The following is a 26,829-nucleotide window of genomic DNA, read 5'->3' on the forward strand; positions in this document are numbered from 1 at the left end:
GCTTAATATCGATAAACCAAACTTTATGTCGGTAGATAGTTTATCAGTTAATTACAGTATCGGTAAAGATTAATGCATGAAACAGAAAGAGAATAACATCCGCAACACATAACAGCAGAGTTTATACGTTGAAACCCTGTAAGGGGAAAAACCACAGTGGGAAACCTTACCCACAATCAGATGATACTACTGCAGATAGTATGTGTATACAAATGGGGTCTGCACATGCAGAAAGGCCAAGCACCTAGAGCTCATTGCACAAACACAAATGGGAGTCACAGTGACTATAATTGGATGGTTAAATCCAATAATAATGTACTGCTCAAAATAGCATCTTCATATGCTGGATTCAGTACTATTATAGTTCTGATTGCCTTCACAAAAACCTTCCTTCAACCTTCAAATGATGTCTCTGTGTATAGCTCTGTTTATTTTTGCATATACCTTCTTATAAATCTTTTCCTTAATCGCATATCGATATTACAAATAAGATCTTACATATATACCATAACCTAAGACCAATTTTAGTAGGTCATCTCTAAAAGATATTACAATAAAATCAATTTACAAGTAAATAAATAACTGATGCAATATCTGACTCAACATGTCAGCTTAATGCATTTACAACAATAATAAATCATCTCCAAGCGTGTCGTGCTGATCTAGAATAGATAAGCCTGCCGGTGCTTATTCTGGACCTATTCGCTGGTAATAGAAAATATGCAAACTCGAATATACCAGTGAACCATTCTCCAAGACAAAGTGTCCAAATGATGTCTTCGACATAACCAGGTGTTCTTCATGTCATTCCATGTGCCTGTGAACAATATATCCTGCCGGTGGATAAGATACTGGTGACTGTACATAAGTCACTTGCTTGCTGGTGAACATTTCCAGAGTTGATAAGTGTTGACATCAATGACAAAACCATATCAATATATCCAAAATACCAACATTTCTTTTGAGATTTTTTTATTTCCCGTTCTTTTAAATAAATGGCAAAGGGTTGTCATAGCTCTGAGAGCTGTGATCCCCCATTTTAGAGGGTACCGCAATCCCCAAGGGGCTGCGACACTTGCTTGCATGGGGAGTCACAGCTCTGAGAGTTGTGAACCCCATTTAAGGGGGTGTTGTAGTCCCCAAGGGGGTTGCGACACCCCCTTACATGGGGTGTTGTAGACCTAGGTCTGCGATCTCTCATGCAGGAGGGGCCACAACCTCGTAATTTTTTAATATTTTTTTTAATTTTTATTTGTTTTATTTTTTTAAATATTTTAATTGTTTTATATAAAATAAATTATAGGTGATATATATATATATAAATATATATTATTTTATTTAAAAATAATATATATGTTAAATAGTTTATGTATCTATATTATATAAAAAATAAAAATAGCTTAATCATAAAAAAATTAATATATATAATTTATTTGTGAATTTGATAGTATAAACTTTCATATGAAAATAAATGTAACTCCTGTCATAACCCTCTTTATAGACCATATTATTATTATTATTATTATTATTATTATTTAATTTTATGAGCAATGTTAATTATTTGGAAATGCGAAATTGAATAAGGATGGAAATAGTTAAAAAATAATAACATAAAAATTAAAAAAAATAACAAGTGGTAACCCACATATGAGTTCATAATTTATTTAGAAATTACTTATTTTCTCAATAGCTTAATTGAGCACATGGTGTAGGAGAAATAAGAATATTCTAGAAAAGAAATTTTAAATTTTAAAATATTAAGAAATAAATATTATATTTAACAAATATATGACATGGGAGTTACAAAATTATTCTATGACAAGAATAATTCTATTCATGGCATTTTTATGACAAAGGAGTTGCAAAATTCAGTTTGATAAAATGGAGAAAAATTTAAATTCAAATTTCTTACAACAATCATTTTTGCATGAAATTAATTTAGAAATTTACCTATTTTCTCAATAAATTAATTTAGCACATGTTGTAGGAGGAAATGAGAAGATTCTAAAAGAGAATTTCAAATTCAAATTTTTGCATGTAACCCCCCCTATAACATTAATCATTTTGCATGGAATTATTTTGGGAAAAAGAATATGTGAATCATTTAATTCTTTTGTAGTGGGAAATGAACCTCTTCTTTTATATATTGAATTCTAGATTTTGAAAAAGGGGAGTTCATTTTTTGGGTTTTATGTGATGAAATACGTCTTGAATTGTGAAGAAATTAGTTTGATAATTCATGTTAGTTGTAGGAGAAACTTTGTAGAAATATTGTAGGAATTTTTCTTGGATGATTTGGGAGATCTTCACAAAGCTACAAAGTGAGGTTTGAGAAAGGATGGTTGGGAAGAAGGGGATGGATCCAACAACAAGTTTCTTTTCTTCATTTATCTTGATCCAGGTTCCATTCTTTTTGACTTGCATGTTTTTTCTTGGATTCCAAAACAAAAAAAGAGAAAAGAAGGGAGGAGATTTTATTTATTTGCTTCCATGTTTTCTTTCAAAGTGAGAAAAGAGGGAAAATTTTATTTTGTGTGCATATTTGAAATAAGTTTATGTAGATTAAAATATAGTTTGTTATACTTTAAATAAAATAAAGTCAATAATTATATCAAAAAGCGTACATAGCTTGTTGGTGGGTAGTTAAAATAGGTGGCAAGTGGTTAGGGATTCGACCCTCGCTCCAAATATCTAACTATTCATGTAGACTGTGCAGGGGAAAGGCGCCCATTGTACCCCTCCTTTAATATAGAAAAAAAGGAGTTATTTATTTAAATTTTGTTTAATTTAAATAAATAAGCTTTATTTTAGCATATAGGAATAAATAAAATCAATTATACTATAAAAATAATTTATTTATTTTTTATTGTGGGTTATTAATTTGAAATTGTTTAATAAAATTAAAATATAGTTACAATTAAAATTTATTTGTATTAAAAAATATTATAAATAATAATTAATATTTTGGCCATTCATAGTTGAATCAATTTATAAATTTATTTATATTTTAAGGTTACTAAAAATTTAATAAAAAGAGGATTTTATTCTTAGGGAATAATAATTTTGTTAATGGCCCTCTTATTGGAGTCTTAATATAGTACTTTTGGACTTTCCCATCAACAAATATCTTATTTCTAAAAGTGCTATTATCTCTTAATGATGGGAAAGAGACTCTTTGGGCTTTAAATGAATAAATATTGCAAGAGGCAAAGGGTCAACACATAAAGAAAGTCACATGTATAACCAACATTAAGAGATTTCTTACCTTAAAATTAGTTTTTTTAGTGATGTAGATAAAATAGCTAAATCTCCTTACTAAATAAATTAGTTTGAATTGTGAAAATAGAAAATGAGGAAATGATATTGCAATCATGATTCACCTTGAAAAGCCTTTATTTTTCTCTCAAATTAAATTAAATAAAATTATTTCCAAAGTAATGTTTTCTCTACACCAAGTATCTACCTCGAATAAATTTTAGTAGTAAATAGATTCCCTTCAAAAGCATTAAATACATTCCAGATATTTAAGTTCCTTATCTATTAGAGGTTAAAAATAAATTTACATCCTAAGTAAATTTGTGTTTAGATTCATTGTTACCCCCATTTGTTTTTTTCAAGAAATATAAATTAATATTTAGGTAAAGATTCCTTCAATTCAAGAAGTTGTCTATTTGATTATTTCCTTACCCAAAATTAGATTTCAAGATATAGAAAATACAAGACATTTGAGAATAATCATTCTAATAATAGTTAAATTTGGTATAATATCTTTGGCTTAAAAGGTACTTAAGACTAGTAGAGTGAGCAATTTGTATAGATAAAATTATTAGCACTTAAATTTAGAGGTGACTTGCATATGGTAAAATCTATTTTCTAGAATCTATGTATTAATTAGGATATAAAAAAAATAAAAATTATTTAAACCCAAATGTTTGGAAAACCAATCCTTGAATTAAATTAAGTAATCATCTTTTCTGGTAAATGTTTAATGAAACTTAATTTTGAAGGTGAAATAAAGTAGAGTTTGGTTGCCCTAGATTATTTGATCCTTATCCTTATCAAACAAATGAGTTCAAGCAAACCTACCCCATGATCACTTAGAGAATTAAATAATAATTTCAGTTGAAGTATATTTTAGGAGGAAACATTAGCTCTCTTCTAAGGATTTGAAAATTGACAAGGAAAGATATCTAAAGATAAAGTTAACACAAAGGAATAGTTAAGAGCTCAACTAGAAATAGATTGATCAAAAGTTATTTATTAGGGAGCCTTATAATTATTTACCTTGGTTAACTAGCAAGTGTTTGCTCTTTTCTAATCTCTTTTTCAAACAATTAGTAATAAAAAAAAAAAAATTTGGTTGAATAGCTTCCCCTTCAAGCAAGTAAGTATTAAATTTATTTCCAAAGTATTATAATAGATAATTTAACATTATTTCAAGAAATTTAGTACCTTTCAAGTATTAGGATTCACATTTAAAATAATGTTATCATTTGTAGATGAAATTTATGTTACTTCATATGGAAGAATTAGTTGAGCTTATTATTAAATAGTTTTTTCCTTCAAACAAGTTGGTGTTAAATTCTTTTCCAAAGTCTTTCTATTTAATCATTTAATTTTCATTCAAGCAAATTAGTATCTTTCAAGCATTAGTATTCATACTTAAAGTGTAATGGTTTGTTACAAAACAATTATATCTTGTAAGTAATTCAAATCATTCGCATAAGTTATATTTAAAGGTATCATTGTTTCCAAGAAATTAGTACTTTCATGTATTTCGTCCAAGTTTCAAAGTTTTGATTATTATCATAATTTTTCCTTCAAAGAAAATACTATTCCAAGTAGTTGATTTGTTATGTTGTTTCATTTATGTAAAATATACACCTCAGTTTTTAATTTCGAGCAATAATTTATTGTGTATAATAGTTTCATTTTACAAGTGGTATTAGTGCATTTATTTTCTTAAGTTTCATGAATTAAAAGTTAAATTCCTAGTTAGACAACTAAACAAGAGGACTTGGAAACAAAAACCTTAGCAACGTTCGATATCTATGTTGCCTCTGGGTCACACTTATGGGTAATTTCATCATGTTGAAGTACTACACTTAATGCCTAATATAGCTCCAACAACGATGTCTATGGCATTGTCCCTATAAACTGTCGGGGAGAAATAAGGGTCATTTGGAAGTTAAAAATACAAGGGGTGTGTAATCCCCCTTGGAGCGATAATCTAAAAAGATAAATTTTAAATGAATTTACATCCACTTAGTTAACCCTTAGAAAACCCCATTAGGGTTGGTTGTGTGTGACGTTTTGGAATTTATTTATCATGATGGATTTTGGCGGATGATAATGGATTAAGGGTGACATATTGAATAGGAAATGGGACTTATTTGTTTTAGGCCACAAACAGAAGGCCACCTTGAGCCTTTTTGCTATAAATCTACCATCATGGGTAGCAACCACAAAGAAACTATCTGGGACATTGACCCTAGAAAGGGTTGCGTACCCACCAGACAGTTTACATTAAACTATACATAGAAACTAGAACTACATACTTCATGCCTGGATCCCATGCCGAAATGGGTATGTAGGCAGTCTAGGGATGGAGTTGTCCCTAGTACTGAGGCATTCAGGGATGGGGATTAGGATTTGGTTAAGCGTAAGTTAATCAAGGTTTTTGAAGCTCCTTAAGCCCTTCAATTAGAGGGTTTGAATGATGGTAATTAGAAGATAAGATTAATTCAACGCATACTTAGAAGGAATCCTATATGGATTAGCCTGACTTCCAAAGGCTTTAGGCCAAATTTTGAGGTGGAACTCAAGCTTGTTTATGTAATTATTTTTATAGTCCTAAGGATGGCGACCTCAGTACACTCCTAGTAGGGGAGTGTAGTCTTTAGAGAGTGGCTCAGGACCTAGATGGTCCCGATGAGTCTAAAGTCTCTGGCTAGAGTATATCCTATTCTTATGAATAGATGCCTACTTTGTTTGGGTAGATGCCTATCCTAGATTGACTAGATGAAACCTCATGTCCAGTATGGACAAAAGCCTAACTCGTATTGTTAGATTCCTAGTTCTGTATGGATAGATGCCTAACCCATATGGTTATATGCCCATCCTAGTTGGATGGATGCCTATCCTGTTTTGATAGATGTACCTGAGTATGGATGCCTATCAATATTTATTAAAAAAAAAAATCAGTTGATATTTTTGGATTAAGTAATAGTGGGTTATTACAAATTCACATTCAACTAATTTTTTGAACTCTACATTTAATAATAGTGGACATTTTAGTAACAACATTGCAATATTCAGAATTAAAATGAATTCAACCAATATTTCATATCTAGATGACATCGAAATTTATGAATAATAGTCACTATCTCTTATCTATTTTGATACAAATGACTAAATATACTACCAATAGACATAAATCAATTGGTTTTTAAACAACAATTAATAATTACAATGACTAAATAAATGACTACCATGACTAAGTAAATGACTAATTGACAAGAATCAATAACTAAATTAACCTCTATATATATTAGTATACTACCAAATTGATGACTACAATATATTAGTAAACTACCAAATTGATGATGAAAAATATATATTTTTTGTTAATTTCTGATGAAAACCAGTTTCATTTTCTGTGGCATTGTCCGATAATGCTTGCTCGAGGTTTCGATGAATTTAGGTTTGCCCTTTTCCAACAAATTTTTTGTGACAAAATTTGTAAGGGTGTTTCGTCAGTAATTCAAAAAAAGTTTATCGAAATTTCAACAAAAATTCATCATAAATTGTGCCAAATATAGTAGTGTTTTTATTCTAAAATATTTCTGTTTTATCTCAAAATTGAGAAAGTTAAAACAAAAAATACTTCAATACAATAAGGATCATTTAAAAAAATTTAAAATAAAAATAATTAGTAGAAGGAGAATTAGGTAGAGTGAATGAAAGTGTTATCAGAGAGGAAATGGATTCTAAGAAATATGTTAAAGAAAAATAACTACTACATAAATATAAATATATATTAACTAAAGAAGAAATATAGTGGAAACAAAAATCTAGAGAAAATTGGTTAAGAAAAGGAGATAGAAATTCAAGATTTTTCCACAACACCATCAAGTAGAGGAGAATTGAATCTATAGAATAAGAGGAGTGAGGGGAAATATAATGGAAGATTCTAAAGAATTAGCTTAGGAAATAGCTAATTTCTTCAAAATTACCCTAAATATCTAAGACTATTAAAATTTAAACACTCAACAACAAATATTAATAATATACCTAAAATCATCTCAAAAGTAGAGAAGAAAATGTTAACTACTAAATGCTCTCTTTAGTAGAGATATAAGTGACATTAATTCAATTACAACCTGATAAGGCACCTGCACCTAATGATTTTCTATGTAATAACCACCCATAATTAACTCAACAAAATTAACCATTCTTTTTTTTTTGTTTAAATTAATCATTGTGTTTGGTTCAATCACATACTCTGGGCATCCATCCATTTGGATTAGGCATTCATCCATCCGGGATGAGCATCTAACAGTACGGGTTAGGCATTTGTCCATACGGGACACAAGATTTTTATCTATCCAATACGGGATAGGCATCTACCCATATGGGGTAGGCATCTATCCAATTGGGATAGGAGGTGCTCTGGCCAGAGACTTAGACTCATTAGGACCATTCAGGTCCTGAGCCACTCACTAAGTACTACACTCTTCTAACAGAAGTGCACCGAGGTCGCCGTCCTTAGGAGTAATTAAATAACATAATACAAGCTTGAATTCTGCCTCAGAATTTGGCTTAAAGCCTCGGGAAGTCAAGCGAATCCATACAGGATTCCTTCTGAGTATGCATTGAATTTCTTTTTCCATTTCAATTATCTTTCAAATTATGATTCTATTCAATCCTTCTATACCAAGCCTAGACCCCACCCACGAATGCCTGAGTACGAGTGACAGCTCTGTCTCAAGACTACCTACATACCCACTTCGGCATGGGATCAAGGTGTAAAGTATGTAGTGGGTACGCAACCCTTTCTAGGGTCAATGTCCTAGACAGTATCTCTGCGGTTGCTACCCACGATGGTAGCGCTTAAGAAAAGGCTCAAGATGGCCTATTTCTTGTGGCCTAAAACAACTAGATCCTAATTCTTATCATGAGCGTCACCCTTGACCAATTGTCAATCGACAACAATTCTTTGAGATTAAATCAATTTTATAAAAGCAGTTCACTCATCATCCCTATAGGGGTTTACTATAGTTTAACTCAACGAATGAAAGATCATTTTAGAATTATCTTATTAAATTATCGATCCAAGGGGGATTATGCGCCCCTTGGATTTTAACTTCCAAGTGTCCCTTATTACTCCTCAACGATTTATAGGGATGATGCCACAGACATCGTTGATGTAGCTTTATCAGGCGTTAAGTGCAATAGTTCAACACGATGACATTACCCATAAGCATGATCCAGAGGCACTGTATATACCGAACGCTACTATGTTTTGGTTTCCATCTTCATTTATTTAGTTTTCTAACTACGAGCTATGAAAACATCATACTTGAAAACAACTACTAATTGAATGTGCAAAATTTAATTAATTGAAGTAACTACTTGAAATATAACTTGCATAAAAATGACCATCATGAAACTTGCATATTAATAATTACATGTGTACTTGCATGAAAAAGTCAATAAATGTAATTGATCTATAAGTAATTTGCATGTTATAAAAATAGTGCAACTTGCATGAAAACGTCAATAAACGTAATTTGCATGTTATAAAAATAGTGTAACTCGCGTGCATGATTAAGCAATCCAAAAATAGTGACTAAATTTAGGTATTTGATTCAAATCATATTGAATTATTTGCTTAATGCCAACTAAGTGCCCCAATGGATCTTAATAGATCGAATGATAACATTTACAAGTATAAATTTATTATAGAAAAGTTAATCATGAATTTATTCCTCAATAATCCCCAATATTTATAAATTTTTCTAAGTTAAATTCAACAACTTAAAATTTATACTAAGGAAAGAATTAACATTTCCTAAATTACAATTATTAGCAATTAAACTTAAAATTTAAACAAAAATAATTATTAGCAATTAACTTGAAATTTAACCCCAAAGTAATTTCTAAAATTTTCTAAATTGCAAATTAAAAAGAATATATAAAAAAACTAATTACAAAAATAAAATAAGAAATTTTTTTTTGTTTTAATAGTAAATAGAAGGGTGGGGACCATGGGTCCCATCACCCCTGCGGTCCTGCATGCGTAGGCCCGCAGGGTTGAGGGGACACCGTGGTCCCCTCCACTCCCCTACGGCCACTACCGTGACAGTGACTGTAGGGGTAGTGGGTGGTACCACTGCCCCTGGTGGTTACAATACTCGCCACCCCTATATGCCACCGATATTCATTCGAATATTTTTCGAAGACCATGCCATTATAATTACATGCAACATTAATATATTTAACATTTGGAATAAATTTTATATATATATATATATGGTTTCATATTCCTAATTACTTAATGATATATAAAAATAAAAGAGAATTTATTTATGAAAATAAGAACATGGATAAAATAGATGATCAAACACTTGTTTTAGATTGATTTTATAGTAACAGGAGGTTAATATTTACAGAGAGAGAGAGAGAGCTTATTCTAGCATTCGTAGGGGGGAAGTTTATTTCTAGATTTCACAAGGGAATTGTTTATTTCCAGTATTCGTTTCAAGTATTCACAGGAGGATTTTATTTGACTAATATTCACAGAGATTCAACCAATATTCACAGAGAGATCTATTTAACTAATAATCACAGAGAGATTTAAAATACTCATAGAGAGATTTAAAATAGTCACAGAGAGATTTAAAATAATCACAGAGATATTAAAATAATCACAGAGAGATTTAAAATAATCACAGAGATATTAAAGAATGAGATTCAGATTTCCATTCGAAGAACCAGAGAAATGAATTAGAGGGAAGAAATAAAGACTCAAATCACACAGGGAAGAATTTTAATCTCAGAAAAAGAGATTTTAAACAAATAAAGGAATATGATTTTCTTTTTGCTAAAATCTTTGGAAAAAAAACAAAAAGCAAGATCAAGTGCATATTTTCTTAAGGGAAATAAAATAAATAAATAAACTATCTTTTACATGCACTATATGAAAGCATTATCATTATTATTTATCCCTAAATAAGAGATTTACAATCTAAAATTTCTTTATATAAAGGAATATCTATAACTATATTTTTTGATATTACGAATTCCTCATAAGTGAATGTAAAAAAAAACAACAATAAGGAGAGAACCTGGTTTATCGAGCTTGATGTTGAATCCACTAGCTATCCTTATGATCCTTCCTTGTAACTTGAGAGAAATCCTTCAAACAACAACTTAAAATTCCTGCAACGAAAAATGAGACTACCAAAGAAAAGCTACTTCTAAAACTTGGGAAATTTCCTTCAAAACATAATCAACTCCCTTCTTTGAAACTTGCATACAATTTTATAAGAAAAATCCCTCCATTCCACTATCTAGAAAATTTAATTAAAAAGGAGATTCTTTCCCAATTTTGGACTTCATGCAAATTGAATAAACTTAGTGGGGGAGTTACATGCAAGGTGGTGGAGAATCCTCTAGAAGCTTCTTATTCTTCCTACAACATGTGCCATAATTGGAAGTAGAAAATAAATAAATAAAAATAATGTATATTTTCCATATTGTCCAACAAAATCTAGAATCTAGCATGCTTATAAAACTTGAGATTAAAAAGGCTTACAACAAAGTATAATGGAGATTTTTATGTAAGTGCATTGAAGCTTTCAGCTTTGCTAAACAATATATTATAAACTTAATATTTGTTGTATCTCCAATCCCAAGTTAATAGATCCCCCTGAAGGATATTTTGACATTTCAAGAGGTCTAAGATAAGGGGACTTGATTTCACCCTTTCTTTTTATAATCATGGTAGAAGCATTTGGAAGGCTAATAAATAAGGCACATTCTCAAAGAAAAATTAGAGGAATCAAGGTAAAAGAGGGAATAGCAAACATAACCCACTAATAGTTTGTGGATGATACTATGATCTTTGGTGTAGGGAAAAAGGTTGAGGGGAAATTTAGGAACATTTTAAAGAAATATAACAAGGCCTCAGGTCAAATGGTTAATGAAAACAAATCATAAATATACTTTATGAATACAAATAGTCAAAGTGAGGAAGAAATTTGTCAAACTTTAGGATTCAAAAAGGGAAAGATTCCTTATAGATATCTGGGACTACTTTTGGATAAAAGGAGAAGAGTTAATAAATTATGGGATCCAATTTTATCTAAAATCGAGCACAAAATGGACTCAAGGAAAGGAAAATGGATATCAAATGTTGAAAGAGCTACAATGTTGAAATAAGTCCTCTCTGTTATTTCCACATACTAGATGTCATGTTTATCATTATCTCAAGGTGTGAAAGAAAAGATGGAAAAGGAAATGAGGTTGTTCTATTGACAAAGGGTGTTAGAGGAAACAAAATTGGCTTTAATTAGTTGGGATAAAATATATAAACCAATTGATGTATGAAGTGTAGGGCTTAAAAATTTGAGATGGCGGTGTAGGGCATTGGGGGCAAAATTAGTTTGGAAGATGTATAGAGAACCTGGTAGAAAATGGGTTAAGATTCCACAAAAGAAATACTTGAATGGATCAAACCCTAACAATATCTTTAGGACACCAAACCCCTCAAAGGGTTCTAAAATATGGGACTTCATTTTAGAATGTAGGAAACTGATATTAGATAAAATGATGTGGGATATAGTAGATGGTATTAAGGCTCTCTTCTGGAGTGATTCATGCAGTGGGTATACAGCTTTAGTTAATATCCCCATCCCATTAAGAATGAAAGAAGTGTTAATAGATATATGGAGCTATCATCTAAAGGATTATATAGAATACCCTAGTGGGGATCCTACTCTTGGATGGAGGTGGAAGGCCTTGGATCAAACACCTCTAACTGAGACAAAAATAAGAGAACATAGAGTCATATTGGCAAATAGACCTATCACTTTTTTAAAAGGTAGGGATGAATTAATTTAACTAGGTTCAAATTTTGGAGAATATAAAGTTAAAGTTGGATATTCGGAATTTATTAGGTCTCAACAATAGAAAATGATATATATTCTTGTTCATTTGTATTAGAAAAAAAATTGTTTACCCAAAGCAGGAATGTTTTTGTGGGTAGCACTACAAAAACGAATTCAGATTACAGATTGGTTGAGAACAATTGGTTTTTAAAGCCCTTCAATATGCATTCTTTTTTAAGAAAATGAGGAAAGAATAGATCATCCTCTAATAAGTTTCCCTTACACCTCAGAATGTTGGGAATGGCTATGCAAGAAACTAGATTAGAAGATAGATATTCCTAATAATCCAATGGATACTTTGAAAAGTTGGCCAAACATATGCAAAAATAGTCTTTATAATGTAATTTGGAAATTAGCTCCCTCCATTCTAGTTTGGGGAGTTTGGAAAGAAAGGAATAGGAGGATCTTCCAAGGTAAGAAAATACAAGACAAAACCTATTCAATTAGATAAAATTTGCTATATTAGAAACAACCAATAACAGACTTAAAAATGGGAACCTTAAAGATTGTACATTTTCTATATGGGATAGTAAAATTAGGAAAGAATGGTTTCATTTACTTATACCTCCACACTATTGGAAAGGAGGGAAAGAGAGTAAAATCCTAAGAGAATAATGCAAGTGATAAAAATCAGACCATGGGTGGTATAAACTTAATTTTTCATGGTACATCCAGAGGCAACCCAAAAAATACTGGAATTGGATGCATTCTTCATCATTGGGATGGGTCTATCTATGCCAAATTATCTATACCTATTGGTAGGGTCATAATCAATATATAAGAATTGGATGCACTAATAGAAGGATTAATGTTAAGTAAAGATCTAGACATCCAAAAATTTGGCCATAGAAGGTGATTCTCGAATAAATATCAATATAATTAGGACTAAGAGCACTCCAAATTGGAAACTAAATTCAAGGTTGCATAGAGCTTTACAATTATAAGATTCTTTTTGATGATATAATGATTAATCACATCTACAGAGAAGGGAATATAGAATCTGTAGTGTCATAAAATTATGACCCTAGCAATTTTCGACTGCATTAGGGTCCTCACACAAGCAAACTCAAATCTTCTAGCCTGATCAAAGACTGGAGATTTCTCAGCTTGTGAAAACAACTTCTTCCTTGGCCTCTGCATAACTCTGTCTACATTGTACTCTGGAGAAAGGGGTAGGATAGGGGCATGGCACCCCTGTCCCCCCTAGGATAGGGGTAAGACACCCTTATCATCCCAGGACAGGGGTATGGCACCCCTGTCCCTACCCTATTTTGGGGTAGGACCCTTCGTATAGCATGCATTGTGGGTTGTGCCTCAGGTAGTAAACTCTCCTGATGTTGGCCTCTGATGAAAATCTATGAGATTTTGCCAAGATCTAGAGGCAATGGAAAGAAAAAGATAGAGAGACAAAATATATGATATAAATAAATTGTATTCTATCAAGAAAATACTAATCAACAGGATCATCAAGCGTTACATACAATGAATATGAGCCTGCTTATATAGGCAAGGCTATATGGATATGTGAGCACACAAACATGACATGTGGCTCAATAAGAAACAAGGGTAGGTAGGAAATAGGTGTCGGTAGGTAGGATAAACAATGTATTATTCCACATGAGGTGGATCACCCACTGAATGTGGAGTGTAACAACAAGATAAGTCCACAAAAGGTGGAAATTCTCGTACACACACTTTCCCAATAAGGCAAAAAAACCCAAGTGTCTCATACCAAAACTACTATGAAATGCATTTCCTAAGTAAACTTAAGTAAGGTATAATAATATCCAAGATGAATAATTATTTACACCAACACCCCCCCTTAAGTGCAACTTAGGGGAATGCACTAAAGTCTATAATGCAACTAAGCAATGCAAGATGGGTCTCGACTATGAGGCCATGTTAGGTACTCATGTACAAATGCAAATGCATGCCAACCAAAGAAATGAAATCTCTGACAAAGAAGGGAAAGAGAGAAAAACCTAATGGGAAAAAACCCTCCCCCGAAAGAGAGATGAAAAACTAGATACAAATAACTCTCATCTAAGTGTGTGAGGAACAAAACCCCATGCGAGGAAAAGCTCCCCTCCATATGAGAGAAGAAGAAGAGAAGCTGGGTAGCCCCCCCTCAATGTGGAATCTGTACCAATGATAGAAGGTCGAAGATGAATGAAGAAACTACTCCATGAACATCAAACCACGTTCCTCCTCTTAGGAAGAAAGAAAACCAAAGGTGTATCCATGAAGTCTCTCCAACCATGAAGGGAATCTCTAAAAACTGCTCAAGTGTCCCCATGTCAATGTTGAAAGTAACCTCCTCCAAAGGTAGTAAACTATACCACACTGTTGAAAAAGGCACTCCAAGATCTAGTGGAGATGAATATAGAACAATGTCCAAAGACTCACATGTCTCCTCAAAAGATAAAGAGACCTCCTCCAAGTGTTGTACAAATGTATCCACCATCATGTCAACCTCTAAATATTGATCATGTAGAGAATGTACAAGAGGATCAGAGTGATCCCTCACAATAATCAAAGAAGGATCATCTTCATCAAAGAGAAGATGAATGTCATTAATGATGTCTCCCAAATTTGCAATGTAGGAATCCACAAACAAACCTGCAATGTCTGTCAAATAGGCACATCAATCAATTGAAGCTGGAAGATATGAAATATCCTACTGCACTGAATCATAAGAAGGAAAAATTGTCACACTAGTTGCATCATCAGGTGCAATAGGTGGTGTGATATCAAAAGGAGGAGATGAAATGCAAGGCTCAAGAACGGGATCGCATGTGAGAATCCCCAAGTTCAAATGCCCAAAGTTCTCCTCAAAATCTGAATCATCAACATAGGAAGAATCAACCTCATCAATAGGACCAAAATCTGAAAAAGAGTACAACCAAGATGAATGATCAACCACCCTAGTCGCAATGATAGCTCCACTCTGCAAGTCTCTAATGATAACTGAATCAGGTTTGAACTCCACAGTTTTCCTAGTTGCCCCATGTGTGATTTGATAGATGGAAAGAAGATTGTTTTTCAAGTGGGGTACACACAACAAATCATTGAAGGATTTATCCCCAATGGCAATAGATCCTTTCCCAATCACATCCATGTATGTATGATTGCCCATCAAAATTTGCGGCATGTGGCAAGGCTCCAATGTAGAAAATATAGACTAGGAAGATGCCATATGATGAGAAGCCCCTAAATCTAGAAGCCATCTCCCTGAATCAGGAATTGTAGTAGCACAAAGAGCTTTTCCCTTTCCTTTATATGTCCTAAAAGAGTGATCCTTTCCTTTATCCTTGGAAGAAGAAGCCGATGTAGACATTCTAGAAGGTAGGTTGATTTTGTTCTTCTCAAAAAGATTCTTCAACTCATCAATATCTTTCTTATAACAATGATGCTCACCATGTCCTGACTTCTTGCAATATCCACAAAAAAGATTGTCCTTATATAATTTCCCCTTAGGTGAGAATGATGAATCACCTTGTTGTGAAGAGGAAGCTTGTGCTCCATCTTGTTGTGGTTTTGACTTAGGTTGCTTTTGATTCTTGCCTTTTCCTTGATTACTTTGATTCCCTTTGTTAGCCACCAAAGCTTGTGACTTTGAAGATTTGAGAATCCCCATCGTGGTCAACTTAGATTTCTCAAGTATCAACATCTCTGTGAATGAATCAAATGAGGGAGAAGTGTATGAGGAACCTTGAGCTAACCTATGAGTGTGAAAGCTAGATACAAAGGCTACATACTCTGAAGGAAGCTTGTCCAACAAGTTATAAACCAATTGAGCATTCTTTTTGTCAATTCCACAATCCTTTAGCTTTTCTTTTAGCTCAGTTTCTTTTGTGACATAATCTTGGATTGTATCAAAATCCTTGGGATCCAAAGTTGTGAGTTCACTATCAAGCTTGTAGCCCTCAATCTCATCAACTTGACCATGCAATTTCTTTAAAAATATCCCAAGCCTCTTTAATTGTTGTACACTTATCAATGTGAAAAATGAGGTCATCTGATACATATTTTCTAAGAGTTCCAAGTGCCTTAGCTTTCTTAGTAAGCCATTCAATTTGAACATTAGGATCAACCTTAGGATCAGGTGGTGTTGTAATAGTTTCATTTAGATAATCAATGAATTCTTTTTCCATTAGTTCACTCCATGGTTTAATCTTCCATGATGCATAATTATGAGGAGTTAAAAGTGGAAATTTAGGAGAACCCATAGCACCAAAATAAAAAAGCACAAGATAGAGAGAGGCAAAATCACACAAGATACCCCCCCAAAATACTCAATCAATAAACCCCCCCAAAATGGTGATTTGACACTTTATACTTAGTGTATATACAATGACCCACTTGCAAAACAAGGCAAAGTGGACTTCTCATTTCAATTTACAACTTATCAAAATGATATATAAGAGACTTCAACAAATACTGCTAGTGATCTAAACTAAGATCCAAGCAAAATGCAAGTACCAAATATGCCAAAAATGGTTAAATACTGAAAGTACAATTTCTACTTAAAATCATTGCAAACTAATGGCATATTATGAAAGTAGACAAAAAATTATGCACTCTAAAAAAATTGGCACTTGAAAAGGAGTCCATATGAGCCCAAATGAAGCCTTCAAAGTTGTAAAAATTGGGATTTCATTATTTTTGAAAACCTGTATCTGAAAAACAAAAAACTCCTACACCACTGTATAGATCATGAAATTCTATCCCAAAACAAAAAAAATTGCTTGAAAAAAGGAGTCTGGAAGAGTGAGATATAACTATTTGAAAATTGCCTGCAAAATTATAAATTCTGGAAAATATTCGTCACAGCTCCAAACTTTGAATGCCTCTAGATTTGGCCTTCAAAGTCTAATTTGGATGAAACAAAAGACAAAACTAACTTTCTTGGACCTCCTCAATCCAATGGTGACCTCATATTTGACCCATCAATCTTCAATAATAGCCTACAATAGAAAGCTCCAAAATGCAATCCTCAAATAGCATCAAATTTCTCTCAATTAGCAAACCAATGACACTCTAATGGCTATGATACCATGTGAGATTTTTCCAATATCTAGAGGCAATGGAAAGCATAAAATATAGAGACAAACTATATTATAGAAATAAACTGTACTATATCAAGAAAATACTGATCAACTGGATCATCAAGTGTTACATATAATGAAAATGAGCCTACTTATATAGGCAAGGCTATAAGGATATGTGAGCACACAACCATGACATGTGGTTCAATAAGAAACAAGGGTAGGTAGGAAATAGGTGTGGGTAGGTAGGAGAAACAATATAATATTCCACATGAGGTGGATCACCCACTGAATGTGGAGTGTAACAACAAGATAAGTCCACAAAAGGTGGAAATTCTCCTACACATACTATCCCAATGTGGCACAAATACCCAAGTTTCTCATACCCAAACTACTATGAAATGCATTTCCTAAGTAAACTTAAGTAAGATGTTATAATATCCAAGATGAATAATTATTTACACCAACAAAATCAAATCCACTAACATCCATTTAAGGGGAATTCTTCCTCTCATTTGTATAAGTAAAATTTAAATAAGGTCATGTTGCATAAGAGATAAAGTATTCAAGAGCATTCAAGCATTCAAACATTCAAGCATTCTTTTCTAGCATTGAGCATTCCCAAGTCTTCCTTCAAGGTTAGGTGTCGTATTCAAGTAAAGGATTCAACCATTGTAAAGGAAATTGATTTCAACATTCAATTTCACACAAGAATTTCTATCAATATTGTTACTACAACCTCCCTTAAGGTGATTTGCAATTTACTCTTTCATTTACATCTACTTGCAAGTATTTTCTTTCATTACTTGGTTAATTCCAAAACTGGGGTTTGACGTAAAGGCAAACCCCCAATCCCAACCCAATTTCCTCTCTTTTCTGCGTGTAGGTCATAGGTGTGCAATTGTACTTTCGGATTCAGGCTCCATTTGTAGAGGTGGAGAAACCCTTTTCATTTCGAGGATTTTTCAGAGGATTGTGGACATTCCAGCCATGGTCCGGGCATCTTTTCCTAAAATTCGTATGGTGAATTCGTCTTGACATTTTACTACTAGATCCAGGTTTACAAATTCATCCCATATTCAGATCTTAAGTTATAATCGATTCTTTGTCACTTTTGCACTACATAATTCATTTCCATTTCCAAATGAAACAAAGGAAAGAGAGGATCATCCTAACATTCTCAAATTCATTTAGAATTCAATCTACCATCTTTGTTTGGAGGGATTGAATCTAATGAATTATCTCATCCCCTTCTTCCTAATGTAATGGTGAAAATTGCTTGAAGGATAATCAATAGTGAAACTCTCATCTCTCTTTGAGGGAAAGGGTAGTTTTTCCTCTTGATCTATCACTCATCATTTTCCCACCATTACATTTTGGTGAAATCGACATCTTGCATGCTTTCCTTTGAACAAAATTGCATATTTTTCATTTACAAGTTTAAACTTTGTGCAAACTTAGTGGTTAATTTGTTAAAAACCCTAGTCTTTTAAATTAAAATTGAACTTGTGATTTGTAAAAATTGCTTGTGATTATCGTAGATCTGAAAATTTCTTTGTTTGTCAAATTCAATTTCCTCACTGTCTTGTTCAATTTGCAATTGAAATTTCCAAAATTAAGAGGTTATTTGTTAAAACCCTAATTTACAAAAATCATATTGAACTTGTGCAAAAATTGGATTTCAACTTAATTTTTAGATTTCTAACTATTCTCAGATTTGTCTTCAATCCTACAATTCACATTTTAAATTTTCCCGCTTTTTCCCAAAATTCAAATTTCAAAATTAAGTGGTTAGGTCATCAAATCCTAATTTTTAAAATTAATTGGATTTTGTGTAAATTTCAAATCAACTTCATTTACATTCATATTTCTAAACATTTTCCAAGGTGTCCCTAACTATTAGGTTTGACCCTTTTCAAAATTCGAATTCAATTCCTCTTTTTCTCCAAAACCCTAATAGGGTCCTATTTTCACATTTGCACCTTCATTTTGCCCATCTAGATATCATAAAATTTGCCAATTTTTTTTGGTTAGCTTTAAAATCATCATAATATTCATCCCTTCAAATTTTGAAAAAAGTTGGTCGGATCATGTGCGTTCCCGCCACGGTCCTCAGCTTTCTTCCCAAAATTTTGGGAGATGTTATGACTGTATTTAATAGCCTAAATCTGAAAGATTGGCTGATTTTATCGATTTTCTATCCCTCTAGAATCAGAAATACCTTCAAAATTCAACATTTCAATTTTTAAGATAATTTTTAAAATTAAGAGGTTAATTATAGTCTGCCCTGATCTTACAAATTCTAATTTTAGAATTAAGTGGTATCCCCTTGGCCTTAATTTTTTTTTTAAATTCCACTTTCCTTTCATTTTTGGAAATTGTGTCATCTTCTTCCTCCAACAAAGTTCAAATTGTGTAATCATTATTTTCTTGAATTTTGCATTACTCAATTTTGTAAGCTTTGATCTACAATTCAAAATTCAAATTTTCCCTCTAGTGCATGAGTTTTACAACCATTAGTCCTACCTATCCTATCCCCATTAGACGAAGCATTAGAATTAAGTCTTCCCAAGGTTTAATTACCGAGGAGATGCAGCCTAATTTGAGTGACTTCTTTAATGAGGATCATACTAATTCTTCCCATCCTAATCATGTGCATATTGATGGATCCCATGATGAAGAATAATATTTAACTAGGGTTTCTTTAGATCAACTTTCTATATTGGACAATCAATTTGATAGCTTTCAACAATGGATGTCCCAAGAAGACCCTAATAGTGAAGCTCTTCCATTAACTGAAGGTCTTAAATGCATGCTTAAAAGTGATAAGAATGGAATTGATATATTGTGAGGCATTGCACATATTGTTGATTCTAATGTCATGCCTATCAAGAGTTCTATCGAGACCCTAGGTTACTCACAACCTTCAACACAAATCAATTCTTCTATTCCTTTGAGTAATCCTATGACTAGTATTCCTACTTTCCCATCAAACATCATGGCTACTTCAACTCAAAATATCATTCCTACAACCATAGGTCATGGGGGCAGTCCCTCTTTTTTAGTTAATCCTCCATCATTACCTATGTATTCCATGAGTCCTCAACCAATCAGTGTGACACAAGGAGGAAAATACTTCAACAACTTTATCCCTCCTTTAAGTTTCCCTTCTTCTACTCAATCATCACCAATGCCAACTTATCATAATGTCCCACCACCTTATTCTCAGTCCATGCCTTCTTTTAATAAAATCACACCACCTTCTCAATCACCTATGTCTAACATCAATTCTTCAACCAAAATGACAATTAATAATCTTTCTCAAACCATGTCTTCCTTACAACAACAAATTTCCTCCATATGTCAATCCAATTTTAGTGTGCCCACCTTTGATGTTGCGAGCCCACTTTCTATTGATATTGTTAAAGCGGTGCCACCTAAACATATGGAGATCCCTCAATTAAAACTCTATAATGGAAAAGGTGATCCTCTTATGCATGTCAAAACATTCCAAGCCTTGTGTACTGATTTTGCTTATGATCAACGACTGCTTGCAAAATTGTTTACAAGAACACTAAGAGATAAGTCCTTATAATGGTATTTCTCTCTTCCTTCTTATTCTATCAATTCCTTTCAACAATTGGCAAATGCTTTCATCCAACAATTTCAAAACAACATTGGTCCTAAAATCACTTTGACTGATTTACTGCATTGTAAACAAGGTGTTAAAGAAAAAGTGTCTGATTTCATTGCTAGATATAAGCATTTGTGTGCTCAAATTTATTTTCATGTACCGGATAATGATATTCAAAGAATTTTCATTTCTAATTTACAAGAAGATTTCAGGGAAAATCTTCTCTTGTCCGATTTTACTTCCTTTCCGCAGTGATAGTATTACTCCTATTCATGTTCTTGCTCCTCTTGCTTTAAAATTTGATGAAGAAGTGGGTGAAAATGTTATTCATAATGGTAATACAATTCCTAATGCTACTTATAGTGAGTACGAGTATGCTGATGTGGACAAACATTTATTGGATGAGTTTTCACAAACCCTAATCCTAGCTCCTAGAATCAAACAAAGTGACTTACAACATGAGCATATTCCTTGTTTGGATCTTGTGATAGATCCATCTATTGTGCTCAATATTGCTCCTTTGGTGTGTTTCTCACCTTCCCAAAATAGTGATCAACAAGATCAGGAGGCAGGTGTCATGCTATATTAATGATACTAGCACTGTAGATCCTCTCTCTCTCTCTCTCTCTCTCTCTCTCTCTCTCTCTCTCTCTCTCTCTCTCTCTCTCTCTCTCTCTCTCTCCTTTCTTTCTCTTTTGTGACCTTTCTTCTATGTGTATCCCTGGTCTTCTATTGTTCCCTTAATGTCTACTTGGGAATGATGCAAAGCATTGAGATATTTTTTTGGTCTATTTCATATTGACTCAAAAGACATCCTCTCTTCCCTTTCTTCTAAGGTAGTGTCCTTCATTGGGGAATGGTGATTATTATATGCACATACATACATGATATACATGAGTTATCATACAACATACTGACCCTGAGGAAAGAGACACTACCTCATGTTTTGTGTTCATTATCCTTAGGTTTATACCTCAACTGGGGGCTAAATCCTTGTGATAACATGCTCCCTTTCTTTTCTCTCCTTTGGTTGTATCCTACCTTAAATAAATCACTCCTGATAAGGTGTGTGCAATTTCTTTAATGTGGGGACATACACTCTACTCACACTTTCCTTTTTGTGATACTTAGAATTACTTAGTGAACCTTGTTTTTCTTTGTGATCTTTAGTATCCTTGATTTGATGACTAATAGTGAAGGGAACTTTGCTACTTGCAGTCATGGTTCTCCCCTTTTTGATATTCCCTTTTACCTTTTCAATCGAAGTTGTAAGATCCTAAGTCCACTAGGGCCTTGGCGCATCTTTCCTCCTTGACATGGTAAAAGTTTTTCAATCTTGTTTTCTTGTACTTTATCAACAGTATTGGCATACACTTATACTCCTACTAAAGTGGGGGCTAAATGTAGTGTTGTAAAATTGTGACCCTAGTAATTTTTTACTGCATTAGGATCCTCACGCATGTCAACTCATAGCCTCTAGCTTGATCAGAGATTGAAGATTGCTCAGATTGCGAAAACAACTTCTTCCTTGGCCTCCGCATTACTCTATATGCACTTTTCCCTAGAGAAAGGGTTAGGACAGGGGCATGGCACCCCTATCCCCCCTAGGACAAGCATGTGGTGACATTTTCCTCATAGGATAGGGGCATGGCACCCTTGTCCTTGCCCTATTTTGGGGTAGGACCCTTCTTAGAGCATGCATTGTGGGTTGTACCTCGAGCAGGAAACTCTCTCAATGTTGGCCCATGACGAAAATCAAATCTACTAACATGTATTTAAGGGGCATTCATCCTCTCATTTGCATAAGTGGAATTTTGATAAGGTCATGTTGCATAAGTGATCAAGCATTCAAGAGAATTCAAGCATTTAAGCATTCAAGCATTGTTTTCCAGCATTGAGCATTTTCAAGGCTCCCTTCAAGGCTAGGTGTTTCATTCAAGTCAAGGATTCAACCATTGAAGAGGAGATTGATTTCAACATTCAATTCCACACAAGTATTTCTATCAAAATTGCTACTACAACCTCCCTTGAGGTGATCTACAATTCAGTCTTTCCTTTACATCTACTTACAAGTATTTTCTTTCATTACTTGGTTAATTCCAAAACCAGGGTTGGACCTAAAGGCATACCCCCAATCCCAACCCATTTTCCTCTCTTTTATTTGTGTAGGTTGTAGGTGCGTAGCTATACTTTCGGATTTAGGCTCCATTTGCAGAGGCAGAAAAGCCCTTTTCATTTTTAGGATTTTTTGAAGGACCTTGTACATTCCTACCACAATTTGGGCAACTTTTCCCCAAATTTGCAGGGCGACTTCATCTCGACATTTTACTGCCAGATCAAGGTGCACAACTTCATCCCATATTTTGATCTTAAGTTATAATCAATTCTTTGTCACTTTTGCACTACATAATTCATTTCCATTTACAAATCAAACAAAGGAAAGAGGGGATCATCCTAACATTCTCAAATTCCTTTAGAATCAATCTACCATATTTGTGTGGAGGGATATAATATAGTGAATTATCTCATCCCCTTCTTCCTAATGTAATGGTGAAAATTTCTTGAAGGATAATCAATAGTGAAACTCTCATGTCTATTTGAGGGAAAGGGTAGTCTTCCTCTTGATCTATCACTCATCATTTTCCCACTATCACAGAGGCAGGCAAACTAGCAAATTTGGAAGCAGATGGATATTTTATTGAGAAAGTTGGCAGTACGGATTAGGTTATATGGTATAGCAGTAATGCTATTTTATGCAACCTATTTTAGTTGGTCTAGATTCCTTTCTATTGAATTCGATCTGAGGAAGGAAGTGTTAGAGGTTAAGGCTTGATATAATAAGGTTGATATGTTTGATTTTAATATCAATTTTAAGGAATCGGGTAAGTATATAATGTTATGTCTATTGCCTTGAATTATAACTTATTATCATTTTTATATGTATGATTACACATTTAAAGTGAGTTGACATTTAGGAATGTTGAGTAGATATACGAGAAACTCACCCACAATAGCTACTTAATAAAAGGAAGGTGGGGCCTTAGAAGAATTGAGAACAGGTTAAGTTTGTCATAATAAAATAGAGTGATATTTAATGGGAATGATAACATCATAAAAACATAAAGTCATACATGTCGAATTATGTGCAATCTCCTTTCTTAGATTCCCTATAGTACCTTTGATTTGATTTTAAGTTAGTAGTTTTAGGTTATGAATCGTAAACAGATAGACTTTATATGTAGGAAAAAATAGGAAAATATCAACACTATGAGAATGGAGTCGAACCTAAAATTGGTATCTATAGATGATAATAGACTTATAACAATTAGGGGTGAAGTAAAATTTGAGAGATGGGGTGGATTTCTGAATGAATTGGATAATTTAGCAAGTTGGGCAATTCAGAAAATCATGGGAGAAGAATACATTAATAATGAATTTTTTTATCTCATTAACTGTGACATCCCCACCACCTTTGTTGTCATCTTATTAATTGTAATAATTTAGAAGGGTGATCTCATTCAGCTATGCAAGTGTTTTTTGAAGGAGTAAATACTGGGTAACCTAGATATAGTCGTAGGTAGTGTAGATGACAACGTGGTGATTTCATTCCTTGAAGACTATAGTGTGGCAATAGGTTTAGAGGAGGCTCATAACCCTAAGGTAGTTATTGAGAAATATCCCCTATTGGAATTGAGAGACAAAGGTACATTTGAGTAGAGGAAACGTGACATTTTAAGAAATATTGATTTCCTCTTTAAATGGCTCCATCTAAAGGCTGCTACTAGAAACAACTAGTGGGTTAAATAGCTCAGAGCTAAATGATATAACCCCCTGGATTATCTGTCAAATGTGGAGGTAGAAATAATTTAGTTTCTTCAACCGGTGGTTCTTAGGGAAACAAGTGTTAGAGAACCTTCTTCTTCTAGGGCGGAACACATGGATTGTGACTATGTTGAACTTACTATGTTAGAGGATAGATATTCTTAAGAGTATGTCTTGTTATAGGTTTATATATCCTACCCTAATTATTTTTGGTAGGGAATTTTATTCCATAGTATTTCTCCTCTATGCTTCATTATAGGGAGGGTCAATTTAGGCGTTTCTAGTCTAAGATAGGGTTTTGGTTTATTTGGATAGTGGTCATATAAGTAATTAAATTGGGATGCTTATTAGAGTACCAAATTTTGGTGTTGCAAACCTTCCTATGGTCTTAAGAAAATAATTTCAAAAATCTAGTGTATTAATATGATAAGTATTATATATTACTCTTGTTAGCTAATGAAATCAATGTATATTTTGATTACCTATTTATGGTGTGATTTTCTTAATTTTTCATGTCAACTTTTTTGAATTTTGACTATATATTTTATTGCATATTATACAATTAAGCTAAAAGAATGTATTATGTTTATTTTGAATAAAATATAGGTTTTATTAATCATTGAACTAGGCGTTATTGTTGTCCATTTGGAGGAATTGATTATGTATTACATTGATGTTTTTTCATTGATGTCAATACTAGTTGTTTTCGCTGATTTAGCGGTATCCTTTTGGTCCCGGTAGGTTCGTTTCTTTCTGGTTGGTTAGATCATGATGATCCAGGATACTCTGGTATGTTTTGGCTTATTGAATTGTCTTAGATCTACTATTCACGCTACTCAGATTCATGTCCAATCAGTTGGTTTTGATTTGGTGATCGGATGCTATCCTGTGTGCTGGTAAGCCTGGTTTGTTGATCCGGTGAGGGTTTCATTGACCGAGCTTTATTGAAGATCTTTTGATATTATGCATAAGCAGTGTTGGTGTGACTTCTAGTAGAGATTTAGGATGCTGATGATTATCATGTTCATGTTCTAGTTGATTCGTGGTGTTGTATTTAGAACCAAACCTATTTTGTTCTATCTAGGTTATGGACCGACTTAATGTAACTTGTTGTTTGGTCTCCTTGATGTATTTATGGGATTTCTTATGGGCTGGATATTATTTGTTTGGTCTTAGGCCGACATGTTTTGTAATTATGTAATTTCTTTATTGTTTGTGTTGGCCATTTGGTGGAATTGATATTGTCTTGCATTGATGTTTTGTCATTGATGTCAACACTAGTTGTTTGGATGCATTAGCGGCACCCTTTTGGTCCCAGTAGGTTGAGTGGTTTCTAGTTAACTTGGACCCAACATGATTTAGTAGGCTCTGATATAATCCGGTGATGGAATTGTCTTATTCATGATACTTATACTCATGTTTGGTTAGTTGGTTTTGGTGGAATACAATGAATCCAAGAACACTGAGAGTCGGTGGGGGGGGGGGGTGGGGGTGAATCAGTGTTCTGCCGGTAATATAAGATTTTACCTTATTATAACATACACATATAAACCGGTAAATGAAGAAACATATTTATGAAATAAATAAACCAACCACATTAATGAACACCATAACATACAGAATTTTATATGTGGAAAATCTCAAAGAGGAAAAACCACGATGGGATTTGTGATCCACAATATCAATTTGTTGGCCATATGAAAGATATTACATAGCATGGGAGCTTACACATGCAGGAAGGCACACTTACTAGAGCACACTGCTCAACACAAAAAAATATCACTGACTACAAGCTTCTACTGAAATAAAACAGTAAAGATGAACTCACAAAATACATCTGTAATGTCAAAAAGAGTTTTGATTATAGCTTTGTTTTGTACCAGTTCATAAACCTTAAACCCTTCTACCGGTATCTCCTTTTCACTAAGAATTCTTTAAAAATCCTTCACATCACTCTTCTTCTCCACATTCGTTATTCCTATATTGTCCTATATCAAAATGAGCTAATAAACTGACTTATATACCCTTTACAAATAATATGCCTTAAGTCAGCTTACAATGCATTACAAAATATAATTAATGTCAGTCTTATACAATAAATACAAAATGGTTTTACAAATAAAACCTTTCGGATCCCAAATTGATGTCGGCT

The sequence above is a fragment of the Cryptomeria japonica genome, chromosome 5 (genome assembly GCF_030272615.1).
Source record: "Cryptomeria japonica chromosome 5, Sugi_1.0, whole genome shotgun sequence".
In the NCBI taxonomy this organism is placed as follows: domain Eukaryota; kingdom Viridiplantae; phylum Streptophyta; class Pinopsida; order Cupressales; family Cupressaceae; genus Cryptomeria; species Cryptomeria japonica.